This window comes from Galendromus occidentalis, unplaced genomic scaffold (genome assembly GCF_000255335.2).
Source record: "Galendromus occidentalis unplaced genomic scaffold, Mocc_1.1 scf7180000076583, whole genome shotgun sequence".
Lineage (NCBI taxonomy): Eukaryota > Metazoa > Arthropoda > Arachnida > Mesostigmata > Phytoseiidae > Galendromus > Galendromus occidentalis.
The window spans coordinates 1,536,681-1,546,663 of record NW_003804572.1 but is presented as its reverse complement, the minus strand read 5'-3'; the positions used below and the strand labels follow the sequence as shown (position 1 = coordinate 1,546,663).

At 49.5% G+C, this 9,983-nt stretch overlaps 1 pseudogene; it reads right to left on the bottom strand.

Annotated features, from left to right (window-relative positions):
* Positions 1-4,790: 4,790 nt before the first annotated feature.
* On the bottom strand, positions 4,791-6,365 carry LOC100898399 (tigger transposable element-derived protein 6-like; annotated as a pseudogene).
* Positions 6,366-9,983: the final 3,618 nt, after the last annotated feature.

Below are 9,983 nucleotides of genomic sequence, written 5' to 3'. Positions count from 1 at the left end.
CATAGCTCCGACTCCAGAGGAGGCTCTCGTCAGCTGCACTGCCCGTGGTCGTTCCTTGTCGACCGGCCATAGCGAACGTTTATCTCCGATGCCCAGGTCCGCTGTCCTGTGCATTTTCAATATTCTAAGAGCCTATATGTCGTAGCAACTCACGTTCCTGGGCTTCTAGAAGTAGCGACTAAGACGATTGAGTCCGAAGGTTTCGAGAAAGTGGAATCCCAGACATGACGGGTCTCCTCGATCCATCGCTGAATTCTAACGAGCGCTAATGCGGAACGTTGGCTCTCGATGGGACCAGCGATGACGGGATGATTTACGGGCACCACGAGAACCCAGGAAGACTTCTGACGCTCCAGGTGACTCGGTGAAAGGATCACGGATCACGGCACGAATTCCTCCCAACAGGGGAGTGCGAGGGGCTCACATCTACCGAAGGGGGCACGGATAGGCACAAAACTCCCGACAAGGACGAGAGGTTCACTCGCCTTCCGATGGTACGAGCAATCGTGGTATCCCCGAGACCCGAGATCAGAATCCTGTGAGCTCCCGGTAGATTCTTCGAGACGCTACCCCTTCCTCAGTTCAATTAGGAATTTGGAGAACAGATTCACATGGGCAACGGCTTTGAAATACAAACAACGAAATTCTCTGCAAATTCGCTACGAGGTGGGCTCCAGGTGATGGGCATACTCGAATTCAATGCCTGCGCATTTCTCTGCAGTCTACTCGCGGGAGCGGCGTTTCGATATCGGCGAGTCGGACTACGGGGTGGCGGGCCCGGAGTTCTTAGCTTCGCGGGGGATATTATCCAAGCTGTAGTCGTCTGTTTCCTGGTTGTGATGATCCTCTCTATCTTGGACGAGAGATCTCTGGATGATATGAAGAATAGGTTTCGAGAGACCATCAGGATCGTATCAGCCGAGACTCCTTTCAAGTGGTCATCTAATCGTCAATTGGAGGACGTATTCGGTCAGCCGTATGTACCGCCAGACGCACCGGCGTCTTCTTTGAGGAGTCCTCGGGCAGAAAACGCTAGGAGGGGAATTCCCAACTTCAACTACAGAGATCCTGAAGGTCGAAAGAAGGTGCGACCAGAGAAACCTCCAATAACGAAAAAGCGTTTCGGTTCGGACTTCGAAGCTGGAAAGAATTCCGATTTTGTGATCGGTTTCGAAGATTCACAACACGATCGAGATGCAGTCGCACCGGGGGGTCCGAATCAAGGTAGTCGTCGACCGGATGAGAAGGTGAAGGAACCCAGCGCAGATGATCCACTCAAGAGAAAATTAGCGAAGTAAGTATTCCCCGAACTGCGGTACTTCCCCATACGAAGGAACGTATAGGAGCGATTGACCGAGCATCGTGCATCGGCAAACCTTGGAGAGAATTGGCTCGGCTATATCAGCTTGTACGTGGATCCGGCATTCAAACGGCGCTGACAGACAAAATCTGCCGTTAGGGGACGGAGGAAACAGCTCAAGAAGAAAGAGGCTGATATGATGCTTTCGTACGCCTACATACCTGGTCTTTGCTATAAAGGAGTGCAGCCAAATGGTACGCCGTGCATCAAAAGCGTCGGCGAGTCCGAGAATGAGTAAGTTGGTCCACCGTGGAATATTGTAAAGGGTCGGGACTCCACTAAGGATTCAGGCGGGAGACCATGTTGGATGAATCCGGGCTCTCGCGAAAAAAATGATCGACTCTTCAGCTGGACAGTCCTCAGCTTGCGGGAAGTCAGGAGCGTCGCACACGAGAAACCTCACGCGAATTTGGATCTGGACGTGCCCGAGCTGGAGAAATTATGTGGGTTATTCTTAGAGATTAAAGCGATAAAATTTGGACCTCATGATGTCAGTTGCTAATTGTGTCGCCGAGACCGGAGCTCCTATTCATCACATTCCCGATCAGGGAAGTCATCCGATTTTGAAGCGATAAGGGATGGACTCGCGGATTATTGGGTACAAACAACGGAGGATTCGATGTTCACAACCCTCGCTCGAGAATACAAGCTCCACGGGAAATTCCTCCAATGGGAAGAGTGAGCTGTCCTTCCAACATGCACGCTCAACCATTCATTGGCATATTTGAGTGTTTTGTTCGACGACCTCTCGACACGAGGCGATTTTTTGGTGTACCTAATTGAAGGTTTCGGAATTTCAAGGGCTGAAATGGACAGTTTCCATGATTACCTGGAAACCATACAGCAGTTAGCCGAGAAAATTGATTTCGAGAGTGAGTATCCCTAATCATTAAACATCGAGCAGAGGAAAGTCGCACAGCCTGACTTATGCTCCGTCCGTCTCGCCTGGTCGGTGATCATTAATAATTCGTATTTCACTTCAGCGAAAATGGAAGGCTTTGCGCACCAGCCGGGTGATAATAAAACTGTCAAAACAAAAGCGTGGAAGTTTCACATATCGGGATTCCACGCGAGTCCAAACCTAGTCTGCAGGCCAGCATCGCTCACTGATAAAGCTAGTGGGGCTCAGAAGATCTATGTCGGGGTGGAAGTGTGCTTCACCAAGGAGCTTGAACCAGCAGACTGCCCGAAGTAATGGAGCCTTTGACTTAACGGAATTTTCTGTTACTAGGTCGAGGTCCAACGATTCCGGAAGACCTGACTTCTTTTGCCCTTCGCAGGAAAATCTCGACATGTGACACGCAAGCACTATACGTACCGAAGACAACTTCGGAAATGCCTCATGCGTAAGGAGAAATCCGCCGACGGGAGGCAGACCCAGAGCGTTCCCCGGGACTATTCCTTGATATAAAATATTTCTACGCCAGACAATATTCGGAAACTCCGAATTCTCGGTGCGAGACCTCAAAGCGACATTCAAGACATACTTGATCGATTGTTTCGTAGTCTCCTTTATTTGTTAAGACAATTCTTGCGACTCTTCGCAATGAATCCTTGGAAGAAAAGTTGCACTCCGTTCTCTCATTTGATTCAAGTCCTCGATTCCGTAATCCAAGCTGCTTCACAGAGTGGGGAGCTCGAGGAGAGTCGCGGAAGCTACTGGCTTGGAGTTCGTGGTCCGGTGGAGCTCGCGGCGAGTCGCGACTTTACGAACTAAGATATCTCATTGTACAGAAAAGAACCCCAATTGACGCTTATGGTCAGCTTTATCGAACCGGTGATTGAGGTGTCGCAGTCGCATGACTAAATCAAACGTCCCAACGGGTCTATGTTTTCGTCGCGGCGGCGAATCGGAACGTCATGAAAGCGGAGCTCCATGTGAAGCTCAAAAACGAGAGGCATGTGCTCCAGCACAGAACATAAGTAGTAAGTAGCGCCGATGTTCGCTTCGACACCCAGCTGTTGTTTCAGGAATACGTCCAAGTAGATGCTGCGGTGCATCACCGAGATCCTGAGAACTTCACGCTTGAATTTCTGAAAGTTCTCATGTACGGAATCGATCCGAGACATGCGAAAATAGAAGACTTGTAGTTGGCAGACGTTCAATAGGACGTAAAAATGTCCTTCTCCACACTGCAGCATTGTGCCGACACGCAAGGAATCTCACCCACCAATCGGAGAAAGTACTGGACATGGAGCAAGACGAGAACGCTGTTGTATTTCGCACGTATACACGAAAGGAACAATGTTCATAAGCAGGAGGAAGGAGGGTCGCTCGCGCCACGTAATCTGGTCGGGAGTACCCCGGGGCTCTTTAGGGTGAACTTCAACGAATCTACGACCCTCCTTCGAGATCTCGAAAACTTGGGCTTGTCACCGAAATCAAAGTACGAGAGGTCAGATTTCGATGTTTTCGCTTCGGAGTGTTCATTTCGTTTGTTCAGAACCACCTGTTTCGCTGGACAGATCTCGGAGCAGCTCCTGCAATTACATGCGAATGCCGATAACCGATGACCATTATGAATCCTAAACGGATACAGTTCCATGGATCATGAGATTGCTGTCATGCACGCGAGAATTCCGCCGATGATCTGACAGATGAATCTCCAGAATGGATGAAGTGCTACGAGAGAGGCTTTCGAGGCCTCCCAGGTTCACCTCTGGGAGCAGAGATATGCGAATTTGAGACTACTCCATGTTTTCGGTTTTTTTGTATGATGGGTGTGATGTATGATATGATCTCTTCTCAGCCTCCCCTCCCGATTTGTTTCATACACAGCTTTGTGAAGAATACGACGCCGCGCTGCTCTTCGGATCTAATCCAGGACGAGAGTATCGCCGGAGCACGCGGATCGGGGCTCTTCTTACTACCAGGCCAGCTCCAATGAGAAGCATAGGCCATCTCCCATAGAACCATTGAAATACGTAATTGCCCGGACGATGCGTCATCAGACCTGGTATAGAAATATTGAATGAGTCACTCACGAGCGTACATCTCTTTCGATGCGTTCACCAAACAATCGGAAACATGCCTAAAAACGTCGGGCCCTCCACCGTGGTTGCGGAATATCGTCCTTCATAAGAGAATAAATTTTCGGGCTTGTCCCCTGCTCTCCTGTTCACGGAAAAAAGACCAGATACAGTCAAGTGCCGCTAACTTGTAAAATTCGGGAGTAGGGTTTGAATATTTTTCTAACTTATAAGTTAGGGGAGGGTCAATCTAGACCGGATTAATTCGGACAGATGCGCGCTGATTATTATCTGCCTCCATGAATGTAGGCATAAAATTGACGATAGTGATCATGAACGGATATCTGCTTTAATTTATTCCATCTTCTCCATGCGGATTTACGTTTTTTAACTTATGGAGAGTCCTGACTATGTACCGTACTCAGTTTCTACTATCTACCGTTCCGAACAAAGTCAGTCCCCATCAATACAATTCTCGTCTTCAAAATACAACCAAACAACTAAGGCTTCGATTTCGAAAAATAATATCGAAGATCTGCCTGTCTTTTTTCCTGTAGAATGTCACAAATAACAAGATCTCGATACTGATGTAGAGCCCTGCTGATCCCTGGAACAATATTTTGTCTCTGAGAGCAATGGTTGACCAATGTAGCCAAGGCTCGGAGAGCCTCTTGGCCGGTCACGAAACCACAACTGGGCTCCTCGAAGGGGGACCCGGGTTCTTCATCCGAGGTTTCGCTGAGGACCTCATTGTGTTCAGGCTCGAAATCATCGGAAGTCACAAGTTGCCGATCAGCCTGAACGAAGTCCCCGAAAGTCATGGAAATGGGGAAACAGTCTCGGATAATCATTCGATCCGGTTCGTCTATGTCATCGCTGTTCTCACTTTGAGCGCTGGCATTCCGAACGTTCGGGAGGCATTTCTTGAAGCAGTTGAATATGGTGGAAGTTTTGACATCATCCCATGACTCTCTCAGGAACCGGATACCCTGGAGCAAATTTATTTCCTTCACTTGACCGTCCTGTGCCATGGCCCAGTAATGTTCGACAGCTTTTTTTGTACAACTTGTTTCACGTTACAAATGATGCCCTGGTCCATGGGCTGCGATTTCGATGTGGTCCTCGGAGGAAGGAAGAGAATCTTGACGTGATTGAGTTCGATATCCACCTCATGACCTTTGAAGTTGTCCAGGAGCAGAAGTACTCGGCGTTTCTGCTTCCTGAAATCTCCCTCAATCTTCAAGAGCCACTCGGTGAAGATCGCTGTATCCATCCATGCCCTTTTCTGCGATCGATAGTGGCAACCCAGCTTCGCGCTGTCATGGAAGGCTTCGCGCTTCGCCAATTTCGGAAAACATCGGGGGTTTCTACTGTGACCAATCACCAAGGGCAGCAATTTTTCGGTGCCCGCGAAGTTTGCACAGAGCAAAACCGTGAACCGATCTTTCGCTTGTTCTCCACCATGACAGGCTTCTCCTTTGAAATGTACCGTCCGATTCGGCATCATTTTGTAGAAGAAACCTGTCTCGTCCGCGTTGAATATGTCTTCACAGGAGTAATCGTTCAGGATCCCTTCATTGTTCTCCAGCCATTGGTTCACGTCCTCTTGATTGACCTTGGCTGCCTCGCCACATGTTCGCTTTGACGATAAGCGGTGACGCTGCTTGAAACCCTCCAACCATTTGTTCGAAGCTTTGAAATCGGAGTCGCCTTGCTCTGCTGCTAGGGACTTAGCTTTCTCCTGGAGCCATGATGAAGAAATCGGCAGGGTAGGATTGGACGCACGAGCTTCTCTGAAGGTTTTGAAGAGAGCAGACTCGACATCTCCGAATTTCGACTTCCTGAACCGCTTGCATTTCGCGCTTCGTCTCAGAGCCGCTTGTGCTCGTATCGTCTCGGCATCTCGCTTGATATTGTATAGCGTAGCCTGGGAGATCTTCCAATCTCTTCTTACGTCGAGCTTACTTCTACCTGCTTCGAGTTCTCCCAGAACTTCCACTTTGTCTTTCAAACTTAAGTTCGTGTTGGTGGGCATGGTCCTCACTCCCTCCCTTCACCGAAACTGGCCACAAAAGTAGCTGACAGAAGCTCACGCACGACGAACATCAGACAGAAGCACGTGTGCATTGAGACGTCATAGTCATGTTGGTTGAACCGACGGGTGGTCGAGTGGTTAGCGCTTTTGTCGCTACTCGTGCGAACGTGCATAGCCGCAACGACGCCGCTCGCGCGGAAGGCGGTGTGGGTTCGATCCCTGCTGCCGGAAAAATATTCCTTACGGAAACGCAGGTACTCGGCCTCGATCCTCCTGGGTACATTTTTGCTCTATGGATCCGTCCTCGGAAGCAATGTGAATAACAGTACCCGGGACGTTAAACCTTGGCTGTGTGGATCATTTTTCCGCGCTTTACAACTTAGGGCGGCGAAATCGTTCCAAATTATGAGTTAGAGGAGGTTTTATAAGTTAGAGGAGAGAGTCAACACGGGGTCTATGCTTTTACTTAGCAAACCATGAGAAAAGCGACTCTAAATTATAAGTTAGAGGAGTTTTCCAACTTATAGGAGCTCCAACTTAGCGGCACTTGACTGTACCTCGAAATCGAGTCAATATGTTGTAGGAAGGTTCCGTTGTAGTGTATGATCGTTCCGTGGGGTTCGTCACGAGGACCTCATTCACCGGTCGGATTAGGGTCGAAGTCGAGAGGAGCTGTCCGGTTCCTCTACGGAAAACTGGTTTCGTCTCCACTTTCCCGGAAGGAAGCAAGATCGTTGGAATGAAAGACCTCTGGTCTCCATACGGAGTCGCGAGTGCGGATATCGGGAGTTTGAAGAATGCCATACTGCCCTGACTTGATGGATGTACATATATATGATTGAATGTCCCCGATCAAGGACGGAAAATGTAGCTATCAATAGATGATCTTAAAGTAGTAATTGGTGATTAAATCTGATGCAGATCTCCCTCCATTATAGTCTCAACTAAGCCACGTCTCCGTCGCGTCTCTCAATGGGGATACCAAGAGAGCGAAGATCCAGCATGAGCTCAAGGAAGACAGGTTCGCCTCCTGCGTCTTCGTTTCGACTGGAAGGAATCGCTCCGATGCGCCATCGCCACTCGGAGAAACTCTCGTCGGAGTTTCAGGCTTCGATCGACCGAGTCAATGCGAGACATCAGCAGCACCAACACATGAAGCTGGCACACGTTCGTTGGAACGTACACAAGGCCCTCCTTGCCATGAAGCCTCGAGCCTACAGTTGGTATCCCACCCACAGTGTAGAGTGAAGTCAAGCCTGTGGGGAATTACGAGAAAAGCGTTTGGATTCGATTCGAGAGGAACATGGATCCCCTGGATTTTTTTACCACTCCGCGGAGACCCTCGAGGTGATCGCCCTCGACTTGAGATCCGATAAGTATAGAAAGCTGACCAGATTATATTGGAACCTGAGGGGGGAGTAGGAGACCTCTTACAATTAGAAGAGAGGTATGCTGTATATACGACGATTATATCTACAGTTCGATGAGAAAATCAAGGTTTCTGAGGACTCTGAAAATCTATTCGAGGATCAAGGCTTGCAAGGGAGGCACATTGGCGATATTGACGTCGTTCCACGGTGTTGTTCCCCGGTCTGAACGGCACCGACGGAGCGGCGTCCTCAGCTGCGAGACACGTACAGTTGACCCCAACCATACGCAGCCTTCGCCAAACAGATATCGAAATGGAGAGTAGATTACAAAGATTGGTCATCTCCAGAGCCTAATTCCTGAAATGAGCGCTAGGCCATCGTGCGCGCAGCGATAGCCCGGAGAAGCCTATCGAACGCATTCGCTGATCTTGGGTCTGGAAGCCGGGATGGGGAAGAATCAGACTCGGACGGGACCCCCTCTATAAGGTGCTTGATACTTCTGAGGCAGTGACTGGTCCTCCGAAAGTCATAAACCGCTTGATCCGCTCCCCGATTCGACCAAAATCGCATTCATGGCGCTCGGAACTCAGGGATGTCGCAGCGGGCATCCTCCCCTACCCGTTGGCTCCTCGGCGAGGATCTCGAGCTTGCCACGCGTGATTCGATCCACCTTGCACTTTCCGCTTGTGCCTGTCACTCTCCAATACGTTTAGTCAATTCCATGCGTATCAGTTGATCAGTTCACGTTACGATCAGAGGAATCACCGGTCTTCGGAGCTCCTGGGGTAAAGACTCTCGCTGGGCTAGGAGAGAACCAATGAATCGCAGCCGAACCTCAAGCACGTGGATGGATCGATGCGGCTCGCGGCAAGGTTTCATGATCGAGAGCTGTAATATTTACGCGCGTCCCCGGAACAACCAAATCCTCGCTCGCCGGGAGCTCTCAATCCTCTAGAAGTCTCTCCCCGACACGATTTGTTGACGTCGATTCCTCTGCACGATAAGAGAAGCCATTCTGTCTTTCCAAGACTCCCTGCGATTGGCGTCCAAGTCAGCGAAAAGAGGACGTACCGGATTCCGATGAGGCGAAGCGCGATGGCGGGGAATTGAGGGACTCCGGACGAAGGAATGAGTAGACGGATGAAACGACGTCACTCGATCTTGTATTGAATGCGGATTAAGTATCGTCCCAACAGGTCCATGTTTTCGTCTCAACGGTAAATTGGAATACCATGAAAGCAAAACTCCAGCAAAAACTCAAGAAAGAGAAGCTCGTCTTCCAGCTCAGCATGTAGCTGGCACCAATTCTAGTTTCGACACCGAGCTCTTGTCGCAAGAATACGTCCAGGTAGTCATTACGATGCACCGTTGCGAGTCGAAGAACCTCACGTCGGAATTTCTTGAAGCTCTCATCCACCGAGTCGATGCGAGACATCAGCAGCAAGAAGACATGCAGCTGACAGATGTTCGTAAGGATGTAAAGGAGACCCTCTCCACATCGGAGCATCGAGCCTACGCTGGGTATTTCGCCCACAAGTCGAATGAAGTACTGTACATGGAATATCACGAGGAAGGCGTTTTGTTTCGAATTGAGGGCGACATTGATCTGCTCGATCTTCTCACAGCACTCACGGACACTGTCTCGGGAGACACCAGAAGTGATCGCTCCGATTTCATTCGCATACGATTTCAGGTCTGACGAGACCAGCAAACTGACCGTATAATATTGGAATTTCAAGGCGGAGTAGGCGAACAATTCGAAAAGGGGAACGCAGTATATCCCACAGAAATACTGTTCTACAAATGTTTCCAGCGCCGAGAGGATTTCCACAGCTTCTTTGAAGATGAAGGCCTGCATGACCAGTAATATCGCGATATTCAAGTTGTTCCAGTTTGTTATCTTCCGATCGAACCTTTGTCTCGAACTCCGATTCGCATAGAGCGAACCCCACCAATAAACAGTTGCGGCGTAACCAATATCGACGCAGAGAGTGAAGTAAAGTAAATAGGTCATTTCCGAAGTGTCCGGGTATAAGAAGCTCACGAAATAGCAGCTGTGTATTGTGTACAGCAGAGCAAGTAAATCCATGAGCAGGAGTGTAGCGCGCGCCACGCGATGATAAAAGCGTCTGCTGTTCAATACACCGAGGAGTTTGAGGAGAACACGGAGTAAGTCCATCGCGGATTCCTACGATCGCTGTGAGGACCTGGCGAAAACATTGTGGCAGTGTCAAGAAGAATACGAAGT